General features: G+C 44.2%; 1 protein-coding gene across 2 annotated transcripts in view; it reads right to left on the reverse strand.

The window, feature by feature from the left end:
- The window catches only part of LOC146178597 (uncharacterized), a 75,709-nt gene that overhangs the window by 17,185 nt on the left and 35,791 nt on the right, over window positions 1-22,733 (reverse strand). Inside the window, exon 2 of one of the 2 annotated variants that reach the window (XR_014700875.1) lies at window positions 9,569-9,673. The exons of the other annotated variant lie outside the window; for it this stretch is intronic. The gene's annotated coding sequence lies outside the window, so the exon portion shown is untranslated. Of the gene's footprint in view, window positions 1-9,568; window positions 9,674-22,733 lie in introns of those variants that run through there. 2 annotated transcript variants of the gene reach the window in all.

Consider the following 22,733-nt stretch of genomic DNA (forward strand, 5'->3'; position numbering starts at 1 on the left):
GCGGGCTCTTGTCGATAAGTGTGAAGCGTTTTACGTGAAGAAAGATTAAGTAGAAAATAAACCTTATGCATGAAAGCAATACATTACAGTCATCATGGTCATCATAATTGTCAAATGTATTGTGCTCGTTTCAGGGCAAATGCTTGTTTTGTATACTTCCAATTAGCCCGGTCCTCTCCTATTTGCGTCCTGTGTACCCTCGTAAACTTCTTTACTTCCTCCCGCCAACTAATTTTCTTGCGCCCTCTGCAACACTTTCCTTCTCTTGTAAACCAAAGTCTTAGTCTTAGCCACTATCGTTTATCCTGCCTCCTTATTACGTATCCCGCCCATGCCCACTTTCTTCCTTGATTATGACAAGAATTTTGGTTAGCCCATGCTTGTTCCCTATCCTAATCAGCACGCTTCTACCTTTTTCTTGAAGTTACACCTTTAGTTTCCCCATCCATTGTTTCTGTGTTGTCCTCAGTATAACTAAGAAACCTTTTCGCTTGCTGTTTTTAGTTTAGGGTACATATATGTCAATATTATAGCCTCAAGCAATATATATGTATACATTTCTCGCCATGTAGAAGGGATCGCTATCATGTCGGACTCCGCAGCTTCGGTCAGTCCTTACGGCTCTTCCAGTATGTGGAAAAGTTTTATATCCGGCCTTCTGAGTTTTCTTCTTCATGGAAACATCAGTAACTTTCATGCGATATCCCCAGAGCGTGGTGTCTAATAATCGAATGCACCTGAGGTAATTCATCACTATTCCAATCTAACATATATTTAACGTATTGGTCTTCATAATGCTTATACTTGGAACTTTTTTCTCATCTTTAATATAGTAGATTTTCCTCTAAACTTCTTTGTTCTCTGCGTGTGTTATGTTCCATTAAAACTAATAGTAGATCTTTTTCTTGCCCTATTCATATAATCACGACTTGCACTAGACTAACTTCTTGAAGGACTAATGTTCCGTTATACATATTTTCTTGGCGTGCGAGCACTTTCTTAACCTTAAAACATAGACACTGCAGAATGTGTGAAGTTTTTTTAGAATGCTGGACGCTGCCACAACTTTACTCCTAATAATCAGGGCGCTGCTACATTCAGATTTACTGAAACTGGCTTGTAATGACGGCTGCGGACATCCGGGGGTGCCCTTCACTTTTCTCATATATTCCTCCATTTTTTTTTTTACTCTAACCCTCCGAAATTGAAATTTGGAGACGTTCTCAACTGTCCTGTAGCGCAGACAATGCGCCTGACATCGCTCGTGACTCATGCTAACGAGTGCCCTCGGGAAGTAAGCCTAAAAAAAATGTGGAAAAAGCGAAAACGTGATGAGGGTACCGTTCACAGTAAACCCGCGTGCAGTGACCGCAACGTTGGGGGTTTCATCATTTGGCCTTCGGCCTTACTCGCTTGCGAAAAAAGAAATCGGGCTTAACAATGCCTTTGCGATCATTCAGGCACACAGTTCCGGTTTGCTGCTGCAGCATACGGTGTGTGCGTCGGCAAACGCTCCCCGCTCTCCCTTCCATCTTCCCCCCGTATTCACAACAGCCACACCAGCCCTTGGCTTTCCTCCCAATCCACCCAAGCTCCCTCTTCAACAAGCTTAGAATACCTCCCTCAGCACTGCACTGCAACGCGCTTGCCCCATCCTCCCTTCTTCACGACAAAACCCTGCCGAAGCCCTTGGGCTACGGCTAAGTTTGGCCAACTTTAAGATACTTTTTGTAAGTGCTGTTTTTTTCCCGAGACCAGTTGAAATACGTCTCTAATGAGTGCACACGACATCAAGGATAAAAATATGGTGTGCAGCAGTTCCCTGCTCTGGGGAATAGGGTTGAAAGGACACGATTCCTGCACGAAAATAATAAAAAGCTAATACAATTTCCGAAGAGTTGCTCACCTCATTCAATGCCATCAACAAAACAAAACAAAACAAAAAAAGCTGCGTTGTTTAGACATTGACGCTCTTTCTGTTTCGAGATAATAATAATAGTAATAAATTATTATTATTATCTCGAAACAGAAAGAGCGTCAATGTCTAAACAACGCAGCTTTTTTTGTTTTGTTTTGTTTTGTTGATGGCATTGAATGAGGTGAGCAACTCTTCGGAAATTGTATTAGCTTTTTATTATTTTCGTGCAGGAATCGTGTCCTTTCAACCCTATTCCCCAGAGCAGGGAACTGCTGCACACCATATTTTTATCCTTGATGTCGTGTGCACTCATTAGAGACGTATTTCAACTGGTCTCGGGGAAAAAAAAAAAAAAGACAGCACTTACAAAAAGTATCTTTTTCACCCTACTGTGTGATCTTGTTGCACGTCCGATTAACCACTGATTATAGGGGTGAATAGTTAAACATATCTTAAATATACCTCTCTTGCGCAGTTCGTCGTGATTGCAGTGATTAAAACCGCCGAAGCACCTCTGAAAATGTGGGTGCACCGCATGTTTTGCGTACGGGTAAGGTTTCTGCACAAAGTACCTTACAACAGAATTTCAATGCATCTTCACAATGAGGTAAAGCTGCATAATTGGAAAGAATAGTAAAAATATTTGTAATAATTCTTCTGTTAAAACGTAAAGTAGGTTCCAATATATTTTCTCTAAGAGAATTTTATTTTCTATAAAATTCCACAAATTTAAAGTGCATTTTTAAGGGACACTTATTGACCTAGCAAGCACTCAGTGACGCACATACAAACAATATAGATGCCATACAGGTTTTTTGCTTGTAAAAATATCATTTATGTGTAGGTTGCTCTTTGGAACCGTAAATCATGATATTAAGACATGTAAAAACACTTGCCTACCCTCCTAGTACGGAAGGATAGGCGCGTTTGCTCTACCGTCCACAACAACCATGAACTTTATTGAAAGTCGTCGTTAATCGAACGATAAAATTCGAAGTATGATATGGCGTAATATTACTGTCTATATGTTGTTCGCACCTGTTGCATCAACGCCAGTGTAAAAAGCAGGAGACGTTGAAAAAGTGACTTAAACATCTGTCAAACGAATTCTAAAACAACATACAAGCAGCTGATTAATCACTTTGGAGAACTATATCTCCAGGATCTTTATATCATGCAAACGGTAGTGGCTATATTATTTCATCATACATAATTTTGCAGAAATATTACAAGCCGAATTCTTGGATTTTGCAAATGCTTTCGCCAAGCATGCCCATATTGCTACAGTGCTTCCCAATGAAGCGATGCGTGCCGCGAGTGCGTGCATGTCGACCTGCGAGATGCGCCGCTCGCTGCCATGAGCGCTAAACTGCTTCCCAACCTCACTACGTGCTCACTAATCACCGGGGCTTAATGTTAGGCCGATGCCGTAGTTTCAAGAAACGTGCCTTTAACAGGTGTCTCTTCAAAAATACATTAAGAAGAAACATAGGAAGCATGATATACGAAAAGAAAGCGATGGTTGTCAGCGGTTGCAAGGGCTGATGCTGGCAGCTCGATATGTAGAAAATATTTGCTGCGTTGCGCGTGACCTCGCCTACATGAAAGCACGTGCTCTCGCTCGTTCGCACTCTTACACGGACCCGCTAGCACGCAACCACAGGTTTGCGAACGACGGTAGGTACCAACAGGCTTGGATCAGGAGAAGGCTGACAAAAATTAACATTCCTCGAAAAGAAGGATCGCCTCTTGAATAAAAAGAAAGTACACCAAGAACGGCACGTGACCTTAACATTTTAGGCAGCAAAAGCATAGGGTTTGAAAGCGGAGGAAATGAAGAGGAAGCGTAATTACACGTGTCACGCACTTGACTATAAGAATAAGAAATTACGAGCGCGTACGCACCATGGCGTACTGCATACTTAGATATTAAGTTTTACAGTTTGAAGCCACACAGGCCACTAATCGTCGCTTGGTGCACGTGGCTAACTTTCATAGCCCTTGGAGCTTCATAGTTATTCTAAAGAGAAAAAAAAAATAAATTCGGGCAATAATTGTGAGCAAGTTCACGGGTACCTAATGACTGCGTTTAAGAGCAGACAAAACGGCGCAAAAAAAAAAAAGGGGCACGAATATAGCAACATGCAATCTCTGCTTCATTAATATGCCGTAATCTAGTGTCTGAAGCGCTCGCAGCATTTGCTCAGAATTAATAGCCAAGGTCGGTTCATTGTGGTTCCTTATCTGTCCATCATGCTCGTTCGTGCTAGAACCAGCATTTAATTGGAGCTTCAAACAGGACTTACGCTTTTAGTGTTTATTTTCTTGCGGTTTTGCATACATGAATGATATAAAAGAACGCGATACTCCATAAAAGACACTGCCAACAGTGAATGAAATATGGAGGTAGCCCTTACAGCCATATTGCAGAAAGGTTCTCTTTGTTTGGTGTGAAACATTATTTTACACGTGTTGAACATCTCAGACGGCTCCCATTCATTATGAGGCTTCGAGTTCGCGTTCTGTGCAACGGAATCTTCCGGTAAAACCGAACAATGTGACACTCTCGCGGAAAACGTATAATGCATGCTCATAAATACGCCCTTTTTTTTTTTTTCAGCTGAAAATGTCATGTGTATAAACCTTTTCAAGCGGCCTTCTCTTCTAATCTCCTCGGAGAAAGCAAAAAAGACGAAAACAGGAAACAACATCCTCGCAGATGTAATCCTGCATGCGATATTCGATCAATTCGTATAAACCTGATTCATTGGCGCTGCTTTTATTCTCAAGAATGCTTATTTCCTTCACGACAAAGAATAAAATAAATTTATAAAATATACCAGTTGTCGTGTAAAATGAAATGATCACCATGCCTCCGTACGAACCTCAAAATATCACCAATTAGTTTCAGTGTGCAACCCGTTCTCTCCTACAGAGATTCAGGGTTTCATTGGACGCATATCCGACCAGAAACAAGAACGCAGTCGGGGTACAGATTGAACGCGAGCCACACACGCGGGGGTAGGAACAAAACAAAAAAATAGTGTGAGCGTTTTTATCTTAGTTTCTCGTGCAGAGAGAGACGATGTTTTCCTTTGTTGAGGGTGCTGCAAGCAACTTCCCCAGTGCGGTGTGCTGTCTCCCTTGCAAGCGTCCTCCCAGAAAATCTTCCCACTTCAATATTTCTTGCTGTTTTAAATTGATATTCACCGATAAGTTCAAGGAAAGTAACGCAAAAAGCAGATCGAAAATTTGCTGCGCGAAACAAATTCTTTCCCGCGCCAATTTAACAGTCGCACGAGTGCTAAGAGACAGTACGACTTTTTAATTTTTTTATTATTTATTTAGTAATACTGCGGAGTCGTTTGACTCCAAAAGCAAAGATACAATTAAAAAAGTACAACAAAGTTACACGAGCTTCATGGAAGGGGAAACAGATGATGCAAAAAACAAACAAGGTTTCACATGTGAGAGGCTCCCAAGCTATCAATAAACATTTCCACATTCGGGCTGTTCACTACACACATCGGCAGATCATTTCACTCTGCAATTGTTTTCACAAAAAGAAAGAATGCTTAACTGTATTAGAGTATGCTCGGAATTCTTCTAGCATTTTTCCATGATTAAAACACGTACTTGCGCGCGAAACAGGAGTAGTGTAATCATGGGAGTTAATTGTAATCAGATTGTTGTATATTAGGCACAAAAATGTCAACCTTGCTTCAGTGCGCCTTGCCTGAAGGGATTCTAAACCTAGGGAGTTGATCCTGTCTGAAGCACTATCTATGCGCTTGAATCTGTTAGATGAAGCTGGCTTCGATCCTTTGCGCTCTTTCTAATTTCGAAATATTCTTGGCTGTGTAAGGGTCCCATAGACAACATGCATATTCGAGACGAGGACGCACCAAAGCCTTGTACGCTGCCAATTTCACGTTTGTTGGAGCCTTTGACACTTTACGCCGCAAACACCAGATAGTCTTCAGAGCTTTCCCGCAAATAACATCGATGTAGGCGTTCCAACCTAGATGATTACTTATCTGGACGCCAAGGTATTTTACAGACGCGGATTCCGGAAGATTTACGCCAGCTATACATATAGATGTATCAGGACAGTTTTCTTTCTACAAACTCAGTGGACCAAGCATTTATTAATGTTAAGAAACATGCCCCATTGGGTGCACCAATTAGATTTCTGAAGATTACTGTTAAGCTTAATTTGGTCCGCTGTGGAGTTAATTGTAAAGTATAGAAGCAGTCATCAGCAAATAATTTAACTCTAACCTCTGGGTCAACTATATTCGTTAAGTCGTTTACATAGATCAGAAATAAAATAGGTTCTAGAACAGATGTTTGTGGGACACCAGATGAAACCAGTAGTGGATCAGAGTACTCATTGTTAGCATTAACGTATTGAAATCTGTCTTCTAGGTAGGCTTTAATAAGGTCAATAATATTAGGATTGATTCCGGCAATGTTAAGTTTTTCTACGAGTTTAGTGTGGGGAACCTTAACAAAGGCTTTCGCGAAATCTAGGAAAACAGCGTCCATTTGTAGTTTGTTAATAACTGGGATAAAAAAAAATTATGACAAGTGGTAATCAGCTGTGAGACGGTTGATAAGCCATGCCTAAACCCATGTTCATTAGAAAGAAAATTGCTGGATCTCGAAAATTCTGTCAAGGCACGGCAAATCACATGTTCAAACATTTTGCTACTGATTGAGAGCAAAGAAATTGGGCGATAATTAGATGCACAAATTGGCTCGTTTCCTCCAAAGATTGGTACGACACGTGCAGTTTCTCATTCTGACGGTACTGCGCACCGAGTCAAACAGGCATTGAAGATAACAAAGAGATATTGGGACAACCATTCTGCATAGCGGCGAAGAAAAGCTGGTGGAATGCTATCAGGCCCACTGAACTTTTTGACGTCAAGTTTCAAAAGCGGGTTAAACATACCTTCGCGGGAGACAACATCTGGCATTAAAGAGGAATAGTCGTCTGACTTAGAAGGAAAACTCGAGTTTTTATCAGCATACACCGATTTAAAATACTCGTTGAATACCTTAGCAATGTTTTTTGGTCCTGTGACAGGTGAACCATTCACTGTTATTGACATATTGCGTTGTTTTGTGCAATTTATGGAACGCCAGAACTTTTCTGGAGCTTCTCTGAGAAAACGACCAAGCGTATTAGTAAAAAAATGAATACCAGGCTTGCTTGATAATACTTCTTAATATGTTGCCCAGCATGATCACAATTGCCTCAATCCATGTACTAGAACGCCGTGTCGGCTTTAATGTACGTTTAGTGTAGAATATGTCCCTTGTAATGCATGGGTTATGTTTCTTTTTCCTCACAATATGTGGGACATACATTGTCAAGCAATCAAGGCATAGTTTTTTAAACATACACCATAATATATTGACATTCTTCTCAGCCTTGAAACTGTCAAAATGAGTCTTTAGAAAATCCAAGATTCCCACATCAGCTCTAATAAAATTTTTCACGACAATGGGTCTTTTTTCAGATTCAACACATGCTGACAGTCAAAAAGCACGCGAAACGAGATTATGGTCAGATACACTTTTCAAAACAACAGAAATACAAATAAGGGCATGGCTACTGAACACTAAATCAAGAATGCGGGATACAGAGGTATATATTCTGGCCAGTCTCTCAACAATCAGCGTCAGATTACACATAAAGGCAATATGCAAAAGGAGCTCAGAATGACCAGAATTGGCACCCATAGCATCCTTGCTAGACCAATCGATATCAGGCAAGTTAATGTCACCAGCTAAAATAAACTTCACTCGGTCGCCACGAAAGCGTTGAACGTAATCGCACAGGTTTTCGAGAAAAGCGACATCCGCATTAGGAGGTTGATATGCTACACCCAATACAATAGTGTTGCCACAGAAATCAAACTTACAAAACAGACTTTCATGATTGGGAATCACAGGCAGAAGTACAACAGGTAAACTTTCCTTAAGTACTATCGTGACTCCTCCTCCGCGCGTCGCAAAATTCTGTAGGCGGGGGGAACAATTACATCGTCAAGGATGTCAGAATGTAGCCAGGTTTCTGTCACAAACGCAACGTGAGGGTTCAGTTCGTAAAGGAGCGCTTCGAATTCAGCTGTCTTATTTGCGATGCTTTGTGCGCTGAGAGAAATTATTTGCAAGGTCTGCTCTTATCGGCCCGTCATTTATAATTCTTTCGTTTCTGACGTCGAGTGACTGCACGTCGCGACGATGAGGCAGCACTGTCACTATCACCAGTTTGGCCACCAGAATTATCTTTATGTTCATTCGATGTAGCAAGCATTCGTCTTTCTTTTCTTTCCTCGTCCCATACATACGTGTTCCTATTGATAACTAGCTTGTCAAGTTTTAGGTATACCTTGTTTTCGAGATTGCAACTTTTTTTAACGGTAGACCAGAGCAGCTTTCGTACTTTTTGAATTCGAAGAGGGTAGTCTTCAGATAATGACATCCCGGAACGGTTTAATTTTTTCGCATTCCTAAGGAGGTCCATTTTTTCATCAAAGTCGGAGAACCGTATTATCACTGATCGGCTCTTATCCTCAGATTGCCTGCCGATACGTTCAGTTTCCTTCAAACACTTCTGTTAACCCAGCATTCTTCAGGCTCTTCGAAGTTTCTGTGATGTCTTCCTTGATCAAGAAGATAATCAAGTTATTACGCCGTTAGCGGTACTCTAGGTCTTCAACTTTGCTACACAGTGATGAATTCTGCTCCTGTAGCTCCAGAATTGAACTTTCGCATTCTTCTACTCCCTTTACTGTTGGTGCAAAGAATTCTATTTTTTTCTTCGATGGCAGTCAGCCTGCGATTTGACTCTGATATATGGCCCTCTAACTTCTCTCTGACACATTTTAGCTCACTAGATGACATTTTCTGATTTTCGATCATGGTTTCCAGCTGTTCAGATACAGTCAATGGGCCTGGATTGGTCTCTACGTCCCCACTTAGCAAAAGCACTAGATGGCAGAATGAGTTAAAAGAACCCGCCACACACTCACATAGCACCTCTGAGCAAGGGAGCACAACCAAACATAACAAGTCACTCTTACAGTCAAGACATTGCTTATTACTGACCTGCACGAAAAAGAGACTGTTTAGATGCGTGTGCATCTTGCAGCTGCTCCCTTGCTCACTGGCGAAAAACGCTGGGGGGGGGGGGGGGGGGGGGGGGGGGGCATGTTTTGATGCATCCAACGATGTCGATGTCACTCTGACATGACCATGACGCGCACGAAAAAGTTCCGATAAGTTCACATCACTGGCATTTGACGCTGAGCTTTGACGATCGACGATGGGCAATACAGGTACAGGGTCGTCCACTCTAAGTGCGAACACGGCTCCGCGTGGCCGCGCTCCGCGGAGCGCCAGCGGATCCGGCGCGTTCGCGCATCGAAGCAAAGCCGCGCAGGCGCACAGGGGCCCGGGGGAGGAGCTTCGTGTCGTCTGCTTTCCAGCAATGCAAGCGAGGTGCGCGCCAGCGCTGTAGCAGACGACACGAAGCTCCATCCCCGGGCCCCTGTGCGCCTGCGTGGCTTTGCTTCGATGCGCGAACGGGCCGCATCCGCTGGCGCTTCGCGGAGCGCGGCCACGCGGAGCCGTGTTCGCACTTAAAGTGGACGACCCTGTACATACAGTCCACGATGGTTGGTGCACGGTGACTGGCCCAGCTGTGCCTTCATGGAAAAGACCGCCGCATGCAACAAAAGCCTGCACGGAAAAGAGGAGACGGTTTAGATGCGTCTGCACTTGCAGCTGATCCCTTGCTCACTGACTTTTCACAATAAAAAATAAAATAAATTGATGAAATATATGAGTTCTTATAAAAAAAAGGAATGCTCACTTTGCCTCCGTACGAACCTCTATATATCACTAAATAATTTGAGTGTGCAACCTATTCCCTCCTACAGAGATTCGGGGTTTTATTGGCTGCATATAGGACACAGAAACAAGAATGCTGTTGGGTCACAAATTGAACGCGAGCCACACACACGCGGGGGTAGAAAAAAAAAAGTACTAGCGTTTTTATTTTACTTTCTCGTGCCGAGAGAGATGATGTTTTGCGTTGTTGAGGTTGCTGCCAGCGGCTTGCTGTCTTCACTTGCAAGCGTCCTCCCAGAAAAGCTCCCCACTTCAGTATTTCTTGCTGGTTTAGATTGCTATTAACCGATACTTTCAAGAAAAAGTAACGCAAAAAGCAGATAGAAAATTTTCTGTGCGAAGGAAATTCTTTCCCGCGCAAATGTAATAGTCGTACGCGCGCTGAGAAACAGTCCGGCTTAGTTGGAAAAGAAAGCTGCGCACCATGCAGATAATGAAAAGGTGGGAAAAGTTTCTCTCCCCCTTATTTCCGCGAACTATTCAAGTCTTTAGTTGTTCTTTTCTGAGAGCCGCCGCCATGCGGCCTTATCACAGTGATTCTAGCGCGAGGACTGATTCTGTCCTTCGTTTTTGTTCATGCTCGTTGTCGCGGCATGCTGCTTTATTATTTTCTTGGTGGCGCACGACGTTCTAGATTATGCTAATTCCGGTCTACGGCTTTATCTCGATGTTTCCTTGCCACCTTTAAATTTAGCGTTGGCGCTCCCAGCCTCTTCATTTGCTGTCATAGCCTTGTCACCAATACGTGACATCTGGTGGAGGTGCTGCCCCTCGTGTCGCGGTTTACCCTTCAAACCAAAACCACAGCCCTCTTCCTCTCACACTGGGGAACCAGCCAACAGGCCACCGAACCGGCCGCCGACTTCAAGCGCTCCAACACGAGCACTGTTTTATGCCGAACCCCGTTCGACCTCTAAAGGCGTCAACTTTGGCAACGGCCCAGTCAACAGCACCGGTTGTTTTCGCGGAGCCTCGGGAGCCTCCAAAAATCCAACGACTGCCAACTGGAGATGTGGAAGACTGGATGGACTTCTTCGACCTGGTGGCAGAATTCAATGGCTGGAAGGACGCTGTGAAATCCAGGCAAGTTAACGTTGCACTTCAAGGACTTGCACTAGTTTGGTTTGCAAATCACGAGACTCCTTCGAAGGATTGAGAGTCTTCAAAAGGTGGAAATTTGGCGTGGTGGTGCATGATCTGAGGCTAAAAACAGCGCTAACAGAGACGAAGCCGAAAGAGGGACACGATGCTCGTGTCCCTCTCTCTGCTTCGTCTATGTTAGCGCTGTTGTTAGCCTCAGATTGGGGGACATTCAAATAGGAGTTTTTGACAGCCTTTGCCGGTTCCGTTCGAAAGGAAAGAGCTCAGCCTCTCCTCTAATCAAGAATTCAGTACCCCAATGAGCCTGTCTTTGCTTATATTGAGGAGATGAAGCGTCTCTTCGGCCGCGCAGATCCCAGCATGACCGAGGAAATGAAGGTAAAACAGTTGATGCGCGGTGTGAAACATCGGCTATCTGCAGGTCTAGCTCTCTAGCCGCCAACGACAGTCGTCGAGTTCTGCCAGGAAGCAGCAGATATAAAAAAAAAAACCTTAGAAGCAAGGACGCGACACTACAACCGGCCTCTTGAAACGCTGTCTGCAAGCAACTAGGACACCACACCTATAAGCGGAGGTAACCTCCATGACATGATCCGTCAAGTCGTTCGTGAAGATCTACGTCGACTTCTGCCGCCACAAGCGCAGCCGCAGGTTGCGTCGCTCATTGGCGTCATCCGCGAGGACGTCCATCAGGCGCTGGGTGTTCTTCAAGCGACGGCTCCGACGGCTCGAGCACAAGAAGCAACATCGATGAATTACGCTGCAGTATTACGTCGTCCTGCTCCTCTACGTAACGTTGCAAGCCATCGCCGCTACCGTCCTGTTCATGAAAGCTGCCACTTGGCCCCCGCCCGCCAAGCCTACCCATTATCTCCACCTGATGTCACATGGTGGGGACAATGCCGATGACAACAAATGAAGAGCCTGGGATTAAACCTGTAGTGGACATGCTTACCATTTACGTCGACACAAAATACAAGACCTTGGGCGCCATCTTGCCGTTTGTGATCTTCGCGTATAATACGGCCATCCGGGAGACAACCAGAGCGACTCCGTTCAAGGCTGTGTACGACAGGGAGCCCGAGACAACGCTTGACGCGATGCTGCAGCACGCAACAGAAGAAGACAATCTCGACGTCGCCGCATACCTCCAGCATGCAGAGTAAGGCTGACAACTCGCATGGCTGCGTTTTAAAGACCAACAGCGCACCGACACCCGATGATACAACATACGACGACGCAACGCACAGTGGAAGCCAGAAGACCAGGTGTGGGTTTGGACTAATTCGACATCGTGGCCAAGTGGAATGTTAGTACGCCGATACTTTGGGCCATACAAAGTCCTTCGGAGCGTAAGGCAACTTGAATACGAAGTCATTCACGACGGCACGACCACATCCCAGCGGCGTCGGGCACGTCCAGAGATTGTCCATGTGGTGCACCTGAAGCCTTATTTCGTGCGCTAGAGGGCAGTATTTTTAATTTATTAGTATTTTGTCTACCTCTCTGTGTTTATTTTGTAGGCGTCGAGGTGATGCCCATTTAAGAAAGGAGTAATGCCACGAACGATTCAAGTCTTTATTTGTTCTTTTTGACAGTTGCCAGCATGCGGCCTTATCACGGTGATTCTAGCGCGAGGATCGGCTCTGGGCTTTGTTTTTGTTTATGCTCGTGGTCGCGAGATGCTGCTTTATAACTTTCTTTGTCGCGCAAGATGCGCTGAGAGGAATCTAGACTATTCCTGCCACTTGCGTTTGTTTCAGCAATATCCCAAATTATGGTATCCTGCGGCATTATTTCTATGTTTCCTGGCCGCCTTTGAATTGAGCGTCGCGTACGACGGGCATTTGTTCGACGACCGCCGAGCACGATTGCGTCTATCATCGCCCCCAATCGCTTAGTTCAGCTGTGGGCGCAAGTCAGCCCAATAAAGAGATTCTTCAGTGAATTCCCTGCTCTTCATTTGTTGTCATCGCCCTTGTCTCCACCACGCGACAATGTCGATTGTTGAATGCGCCAGGGTAATTATAAAGGATTGGTGCACCATTCACTTTAGATCGCTAGCTTGTTACTTCACTCTGCAGAAGTTCTGGTAAATAATTATTAGGCAGTTAGTTCACGAGAAACATCAATTAACATTTGCGTTGTGTGGGTTGAAGAGTTAAAACACAGGTTATCACTCAGTTCAGTTCAGTCGTTCAGTCGTGTCCGACTCTTCGTGACCCTATTGACCATGTCACGCCACGCTTTCCGGTCTCTCACTATCTTCCTAACATCACATAACTTCATCTGCAGTGCGTCGAGGATGCCATCTAACCATCGCGTTCGCTGCCTACCCCTTCTCCGGCGACCCTCAACCTTTCCCAACATCAAATATTTCTCCAGCGACTCCCCTCTTCTCATCAGATGACCAAAGTAGCTGAGCTTTAACTTTAGAATTTGACCCTCCAATGAGCAGTCAGGGTTTATGGTCGACAATATTGACTGATTTGATCTTCTGGCAGTCCAAGGAACTCTCAAGAGTCTTCGTCAGCACCACAATTCAAACGCGTCAATTCTTTGGCGGTCAGCCTTTTTCACAGTCCAACTCTCGCATCCATACATCACAACTGGAAAGACCATAGCACGAGTTATACGGATCTTGGTTGGCAGACTAATGTCTCTGCTCTTTACTAGGCGGTCAAGGCTAACCATTGCTCTCTTTCCCAGAAACAGGCGTCTCCTAATTTCATGGCTGCAGTGTCCTTCCAAGGTAATCTTGGAGCCCAAGAACAGAAAATCTGTCACAGCTTCCACTTCTTGTCCCTTGATGCTCCAGGACTTGATAGGGCAAGACGCCATGATCTTTGTCTTTTTAATGTTCAGTTTAAGCCCAAACTTCTCACTCTCTTCTTGTACGCGCATCAGAAGTCTCTTGAGTTCCGCTTCACTTTCTGCCATTAAAGTGGTATCATCCGCATATCTAAGGTTGTTGATACGTTTTCCAGCAATCTTCACTCCAGCTGAAGACTCGTCCAGACCAGCCTTCCTCATGATGCACTCTGCATATAGGTTAAATAGGCAGGGCGACAGTATGCAGCCTTGCCTCTCTCCTTTATAAATCGGAAACCAATCAGTAAGACCATGCCCAGTTCTGACTTTGGCCTCTTGCCCTTCATACAGGGGAGACAGATGAGGTGAATTGGAACTCCCACCTCTTGGAAAGCTTGCCACAATCTGCTGTGATCTACGCAGTCAAACGCTTTCGCATAATCAATAAAGCAGAAGTAGATGGGTTTCTGGAACTGTCTTGCTTTTTCCATGATCCAGCGAAGGTTGGCAACTTGGTCTCTAGTTCCTCTGCCCTTGCGAAACCCAGCTTGCACGTCCGGAAGCTCCCGATCCACATACTGCTGCAGCCTACCTTGGAGGATTTTCAACATCACCTTGCTACCATGCGAAATAAGCGCGATCGTGCGGTAGTTGGAACAATCTTTGGCACTGCCTTTCTTTGGAATGGGGATATAAACTGACCTCCTCCAATCCTGTGGCCACTGCAGGGTTGTCCAAATCTTCTGACATAATGTATGCAGAATGTTAACAGCGTCATGGTTGAGGTTTTGAAGCAACTCAGCTGGAATGCTATCAATTCCGCTAGCTTTGTTCTTAGCAAGGCTGGCTAAGGCCCATTCAACTTCACTCTTCAGGATGCCCGGCTCGAGATCAGTGATCACAACCGTCTTATGTTGGGTTTGCACATTCGGGTCCTTCTTGTACAGTTCTTCTGTGTATTCCTGCCACCTCTTCTTTATCTCTGCGGCTTCAGTGAGGTCCTTGCCTCGTTTCTCCTTTATCGCGCCCATCTTAGCACAGAAGCTTCCTTTGATATCTTTGATTGTCTTATACAGAGCTCTTGTGTTCCTTAATTGGCTGTTGTCCTCAACTGCTTGGCACTGTATGTTCAGGAAGGCATTCTTATCTCTCCTTGCTATTTTTGAAAATCCGGATTGAGAACATTGTATCTTTCTCTTTCCCCATAATTTTTGCCATCCTCCTTTCCTCAGCTATTTGCAAAGCCTCTTCAGATAACCAGTTTGCTTTCTTGCATTTCTTTTGCTTTGGAACTACCTTAGTAGCAACTTCTTGTATTATATCACGAACATCAGTCCACATCTCTTCGGGCTCTTTGTCTTCTAGATCTAATTCTCGAAATCGATTCCTCACTTCCACAGCATATTCTAATGGAACTTGATCCAGATTATACCTGAAAGGCCTTCTAGTTTTCTGCGTTTTCCTCAATCGAAGCTTAATCTTGGGAACAAGAAGCTGATGATCGGTGCCACAATCGGCCCCAGGCCTTGTTTTTACTGCTTGTATAGCGCTTCTCCATCTCTGCCGGCAAATAATATAATCGATCTGATTTCTGTACAGACCATCCGGTGAAGTCCATGTGTACAGGCGCCTCTTGTGCTGTTGAAAATGAGTATTCGCTATGGTCAGGTTGTTTTCTTGACAAAACTCTACTAGCCTCTGCCCAGCTTCATTTGGCTCACCATGTTTATCAAACATTAAATATTGTTTTTTGAATTAAATGAAATCTTTTTGTTACATAAATACCGCAGTACAACGGTTGGTCGGTGAACGATGCCCGTTTAGAATGACGAAGCGTTGTACTGCGGTACTTATGTAACAAAAAGATTTCATTCAATTGAAAAAACAATATTTAATGTTTGATAAACATGGGAGAAAACAAATTTGATAGGAGTTCCTATGAGACAACAAGGCGTAAAAGTATTCTCTAAGCTTTGCGGTAGAATGGGCGCTTTCGAACACAAGCTGGAGTTTTCATCAAGAGAAGCGAAGTATTGAGTTCATATAATAGTGCAAATGTTATGATAGAATTCAGAATGGAGGAAAAATATTTCGCTTTGAACTGCAGGCGAGTCCTGGAAATGCATATTCGTCAACGCTTCCGGGGTTAAAATTTTCTATGAAACCACTTATCAGCGCTAGTCATCACTTTATGGTGATTCATGGTAACCTGCTTCCGCTCTTCAGTGCTGCATGAAATGGCAGAGAGATTACTTCACACTGATTTTCACAGGTATGTTCGCTAAACTTTGACCCAAGACGATTCGCTAAAACAAGACAAGTCTGGTACATGAGCATGCGCTCATGTACCAGTCTTGTCTCGCTTTAGATAATCGTCTTGGGTCAAAGTTTAGCACGCCTACCTATGATGGAAAACCAACCAGCCGTCATTACAGCATTGCTCACACTCTCTTGTCGCTTTCGGAAAGCTTGATTGAGCGAATTCTACCCAAGCCATTTTTTATTGCCTAATTATAGGAGCTTTTGATGACGGCATCCTTTGCCGAGGCAGAAATTTCATACCAAGTCGTGATCACAGAGTCAAAGTGTACCTGTGCGCAGCTACGAGAATTTAAGTACCAGTATGCTTTAGCGCATGCATTCTATTTTTTTGTCCTATTATGTGCATGAACGTGCTGATAAGTGAAACGTTAAGCCTTTCTGTAGAGCCAGTCTGAATTCGTTGCAATATCCGCGGTAAAACTCCTGCTGGCATAGCAGTGGGAAGCAGTAGATTTAAAGTATTTGATCAGATGCTGAACCTTTTAATTTTCAGGTGGTTTGATGGCCGTGCAACACAGTTGTTTAGCACAGTAGGTCCTGTGAGTGATTTAGTGATTTATGCTTTCTTTTGCTGAAAAAATATTCTTCATTTTTTTAGAATTTGTCAAAATATTTTTCAATATAATTTTGTATGTTTTATTCTGGCTGTTCCTTTATTGGCCTTCTTTACCATTTGCTTGTTTTCGAAGTTTTCCCATGAAAAGTGGTATCGCAAGTTTTGGGGGCTACGAATAAATGATAGTTATTAATTCATGGGTTAATTGATTAGTAACATATATTTTAAGAAATAAGAGACTTAACTACTGTACGAAGCGTAAACAAGGAACTTCAACAGGCAGGTCTCGATAAGTATTGAAGACCTGCAACAGCATTTAAGCCCTACCTCTTGAAAGCAGTATTGTAGCTGACATCAATGTACAGCCTTGAGCTATATAAGAGGGAATAAAGTTTGAGCGTTCAATTATTTATTACTCCATAATTCTGTGTGACAAGCGCAGTTTCTTCACTTTTCTCAGTAGCTTTTTTCAGTACATAACATCCAGTGGTCGTCTTGATATTTAATAAAGAAATACTGACAACAGTCGCCATTTTTGCAAAAATCTTGTTTCCTCTCATATTACTCATGACTATGTTAAAAGAAAGTAGTTACGCCCACGTGTAGTGTTCGAAGGAGGCAGGACTTAGCACGGAGCAGACGTCTTAGCGTACAGACTGTTATGGACGTTAGCCAGGAATCGCATTTTCATAAAAAGAACTCCGTTGGTTTACTAGATTGAAGTGGAGCTAACCAACCTATTTCCTGGAAGTGCTATTTCTTACTGCAGGATGCCCAGGAGTGCGGCTCAAGCTTAGAGCCCATTTAAGTGCTCTACTCGGAACAAGTTCCACGAAAATGAGGGTACCTGGAAGTCTGGAGTCTCCTACGGTAGATAAGTGCGTGTCATCAATGCTTTTTAAGCAGACCTTGTCCATTTTCAGCAGCCCCATATACGCGTATGCAAACTTGTCTCCAAAGTATTAGTGAAGCTCGTACAGGAGTAGGATAGGTGTACGCATGCAATCCGCTTATGAATTCCAAAGAGGCTGCCTACATCACTGAGTATCAGGCGACCTGATTCCATACTACCTCGCCACGTGGGAGACGCGCGTTACCCTTTAGAGGGCGCTTCGCTTAGCCCCGTTCGCTAAGTGCAAAAAGCGAGATATATATATATACTTGGAAAATGGTGCGATTTATGCATGGCTTTTACCTACTTTTACGAGCGAAAGTTCTTTTCAGCAAGTTTCTGCATGGTTTCAAAACGTTGTCCACGGAAGGTACAGGGATGCTCCCATTGCAGCCTGAGTATTATAAGGCTTGCTTTGTTTAGAATTTTGGTTTGTTATAACATGTTCAGTTTTCGAACAAGCACACATATGCTCTTGTGCAGAGGATAAACGAAGTTTGTGCAGTGATACTACAATCTTTCCACTGGCAATCTCCTGGGCACCTTTGTAGTGGACGAGCAAAAAGAACTGCGTACTATAAGGCGTGCATAGAATCGCGAAACATAATCTTATGTACTTCATGCAGTAGTAAGCAGCTTATATCAGGTAAGGTCCCAGGATGATTCGCTTGGCTCTTATGCGATTTGGATCTAGAATATCATGTTGAATTTGCCACATGATGTCCTTTGTTGAAAGACCTGCTCAAAGCCCAATCATGGACGGAGAAAACGTGCCTCCGCATTGTTTTTTCATAAGGCGCCTGTTTAAGACAACGTGTTCCATTACCTTCCCGAGACATGAAGTTAGCAAGATTGAGCGGAGGTTCCCCATCACCAGTCTTTTCCCGGTATAGGTATGAAAATAATTTTAGCGTGCTTCCATTCCTCAGGGATGCTGCCCTCTGTCCTGTACCCGTTGAAGAGGTCCGTAAAAGCCTCTACTTACTGGTCCTCTAAATTGCGCAACGTCTTATTGGTGATGCAATCTTCCCCCGGTGCCGAGGTGTTAATTTGGTTAAGAGCAGCCCTGATCTCTGCTACGATAAAGACGCTATTCATGTGAGGATTATCCAATCCTGAGTACCCATCTGACGTGGGTATATCCTGGGAGGTGTTAACGTATTGATCTTTTAATGTGGTCATGAGCTCTTCGTCGGTGCCTTGGGAAGATTGAGAGATCCTATGTAGGTTCCTGTTGGGAATCGGCCTTAGTTCTCGTAGGATAAAGTAAATATCTAAGTAGAAACCATGTGTTCTTGTTGGTCAGTTGCCCATTAAGGCGGTCGCAAGTCTGATTCCACTGTTCTTTGCTAAGTTCCCACGAGTAAGCCTCGATTTCCTTTTCAAGCCGGGTTAACCAAATTTTTAAACGTCGGTTGTGCTTATTTTACGCCATCGAGCATGAATACTCATTTGTGCTTCAATAATGTGCACTAGCTTAGCATTCGGGCTGAGACTGCTGTCCTCCTGTGTCACTGTTTTTGAAGTGTTTGCGGCGTCTTGCAATAGATGCTCCGTCCATTGTCTTACATCTACTATACCTTTCGCAGCCTTTGCGAGCGGACATATCTGAAGGCGTCCCAATTCGTGTGCTTCACTTCCTGGCGACGCAGTTTGCAATTTTCCAGCCGGGGGTAGCGCGCTGCTATAGATGCACTCGCTCCTGGCGCCATTCAGGTGTCCACAGAAACAAGTGTGACACATACTACGCCTTTTCTTCCCTCTGAATTTCTGTGGACACCTGCACCGCCGAGCAACAGCCCCACTCTCACCTTGCCTGCATGTTTATAGGAAAGGAAAGGTACAGTATCTGTCCATTGTAAGGCGAAAGCCTTTCTTGGCTTCACGTCAAAATCTCGCGTGCACGAGATCTGTTCGCGAGATTCTGCGAGATGTGTTCTTGTCTAGCGTTGCTGCCGTCAGAGATCCCACACTTGAACGCGCGACAGGAGTGGCGGTGCACCGTCCAAACACACACGCCGGAAAAAGTGCAACAGATGCAGCGCCATTCCCTTCCTGTAAACCAATTATAATTATAAATAACACTTCAATGAGTTGAGGTCACCTACAACGAACGCGCCCCAACGAAATAAATTTCTACTGCGCGGCACGAGCCCCGGCCTTGCTAGCAAAGGCGCCCATCGATATACACCGATGTTAGCAGGTTAATGTAGATATAACGACAAAGAGGAATTTCTTACCACTTATACGGGAGAACAACTCATTCCTCTCGCTAGTAATGCCTCTCACGGCGGTGACAACCTCGCGAAATACTTGAATAGGTCTCGACTTTGAGAACCAGACTTTAATACAGCAAGTCGAGCATATATCCATATATTTCTTCGACCAGAAATCTTCCTTCATGACAATCAAAAACTATTAAAAGGAGTGTTTCATCAGGAAAGATTAGTGTGAAAAATACATAGTTATCCGTAATTGTGCACAAATGTATTGCTCGAATTCTTTGCCTCAGTCTATGGAAAGGTGCAACAGCTGATGAGCTGAGCTCAAAATTTGCTTTAATCGCCGGCACTTTTTTCTGTTTGGTACTCTGTATGATTTACTAAAACGTCCTTGAATGAAGCACAGTGTAGGGCGTTGATGTGTTTATGTCAATCTATTTTCCATTTCACTGCTAAAATAAGGCGAGGACCATTTTAGTGTACCTGTTGTGTAGAAGACGTCTGATTTTAAGGCGCCAAGTTTCTTAATTAAGTGGATGGGATTGAAGAGTAGTATCTTTGCTTGTCGTGTGGTCGCGCTGCAATAGCGTTTCGTGTGCTTACACCCGAACAATACCTCGGTCCACAAGCGCACAGACCTCTGCCTTTTTACTGCGAGGATGCCGAGATAAAGTCGACTCTAGATGCAGACCTGTCAGATGTTAATGTAGGCGACCTACCAGCCATACGCATCAGCGAATTAGTAGCCGTTCGCAGGCTTTCAGCTGATGAGCAACAAGAGACCGATGTACGCAAATGGCGTGGGCAGCTTCTCGGCTGCCAAATGAAGTGCGAGATTTGACTGCCTTAGGCGCTGGGCGTCCTCCCCACGAGACAGCGCCTTGCCAGATGGGGTGTTGTACCCAATGACCAGTGTGCCAACTGCGGTGCTCCCGAGAGCCTTGCGCATGTTTTTTTCGAATGGGTAGTTGCGATAACAATGTGGCGGCTCGAATATAGGATGTTTAACGTCCGCATGAACCCCGGCGTCAGGCTCCAGCACAACCCTTTTGAACACCTTGTGTTCAGTGTCGTTCTGTTTGTGTAGTATTCTGGTTGTGTAGGTGCCGCGCTGAGGCGCGTCGAATTCCCGCCCGAGCAATGTACCTAGCCTTGCAGAGGCTGCGCCTCGTCATCTGGAAGTATCTGTGTGGACAGTTAGAAACGGACATCGAGATGCGGTTTCTGCGGCGCTGGCACACGCGCTTCTATGTTGTACGAGGCAGCAGACTTGAGATGCCTGTCGTCCTTTATTAGAACCCTCCTCGTTTATACTGTTTTCCCCTCTCTGGGGAGTCATGTTATTTTTAGTTTATTATGCATATGTACCCTATAGTGTTTTGTATAGTGCTTTGTTGTGTGAGTAATGTGCGTTTTTTGTATGTATGTATGTACCAAATAAATTCTCTTTATGTTCAGACTTTTAGCAAATACTGACATTTCTCTGTTCATAAAGAAGATTAACAGTTATAGAGCATTTCTGAGTCATTTTCACACATATAGCTCCTTGTCAGCTGCACGCCTCAATCCAGCAAAAGCAAAGCACTGCGTTTTAAAGCTCGCAATGCGGAAATTCTTGATGGAGTCGTCTGGGTAGGCGGTGTGAGTGTGCTGGGTGTCACAATCCTGGCGTCTGGTGTAGCTCCCACCACCTGGGCCCGTATTCCGAGTTTGTGTCGTTATTGAAATTGTCGCTTTATTCACGGGACCTCGAGTCATCGATTGGTGGAAATGCCGGAACATGATGTTGCCACCTCTTCCGGTTTTGTAGTGGCAGCACCCGGTTCCGATATTTCGATCAATCAGATGACTCGAGGTCACGTGGGATAGCGACACTTCGATAACGACACAAACTCGGAATACGGGCCCTGGAAATAAATAAATTACGAGGGACTTTAGTGACTAAAGCATCTCATCTTGTCTAGAGTTCCCGCCACCTGCAATTCCACACTTGAACGCGCGCCAAGGAACGACACGCGACAGGAGCGATGGCGTACCACCCAAATGCACACTTGTCTGAGAAAGTGTGACAGATACTGCGCCTTTCCTCTAGCAGTCTCATCTTGTGTAGTGTTCCTGCCATCTGCGATCCCACACTTTAACGCGCGCCAAGGAACGCCACGCGACAGCCGCCGCAATAGCGGGACACACTTTGTCCACGAGGCACTGTAGTATGAGCCACAGTAAGTGGCGCGTTCTGGTGCCATTAACGCCATTTATACAAAATTGATACAAATATTTCCAAGGAAAAATCAGTAAACTCAAATCCACATATAGAATCCCAATTCTAGCATTATGTCCTAGATAAAAGTAAAATGAAACCTTGTTAAAAGAATCCTGCTTAGAACAATATGTCGGCTTTAACAGCGGAATACCGTGGCACAATTTGTTTTTGTATGTTTTCTCTGTTAACGAAACTGCTCATCACAACGCTGTCAAATCGCATTGTCGGATTTACGAAATAAATATCATCAATGCGAGCCAACATTGAAAAATGCGAAACCACAGCATGGAAACAACCGCGATCAAATCTCATTCACAAAGTGGAAGCGCGTTACATGGTTTCACTCGACGTTTGATTGCAATAGGTGTAGTTGCCGCGCATACTTGTTTGAAGTAAGTGCTAGCACCTACTTATACAATAAAAAAAAGCTCACTAGCTCTTATGTTTCTTATCAAAATGCTTTTAAGCCAAGTATTCTTTCTATGCATAGTCGTCAAATTTAAACTTGCGATTTCTAAGAATATTCTCCCGTTTTTTTTTTTTATTTTTTAGGAATTAATAAATAGCGGAGCCAACGTATGCATGTTTGGCTAGTTAATTTTTAAATGATTTCTACCCAGCTATAGGCTACAGTTAAGGAGGTACGCTATTGTCGGGTAGGTCTTCTTTACCTACCATGACTATAGGTTGATTATGACTGTCTGATGCTTTTTACAGCGACT

This window comes from Amblyomma maculatum, chromosome 9, assembly GCF_055883805.1.
Source record: "Amblyomma maculatum isolate TAMU_Amacu chromosome 9, ASM5588380v1, whole genome shotgun sequence".
In the NCBI taxonomy this organism is placed as follows: domain Eukaryota; kingdom Metazoa; phylum Arthropoda; class Arachnida; order Ixodida; family Ixodidae; genus Amblyomma; species Amblyomma maculatum.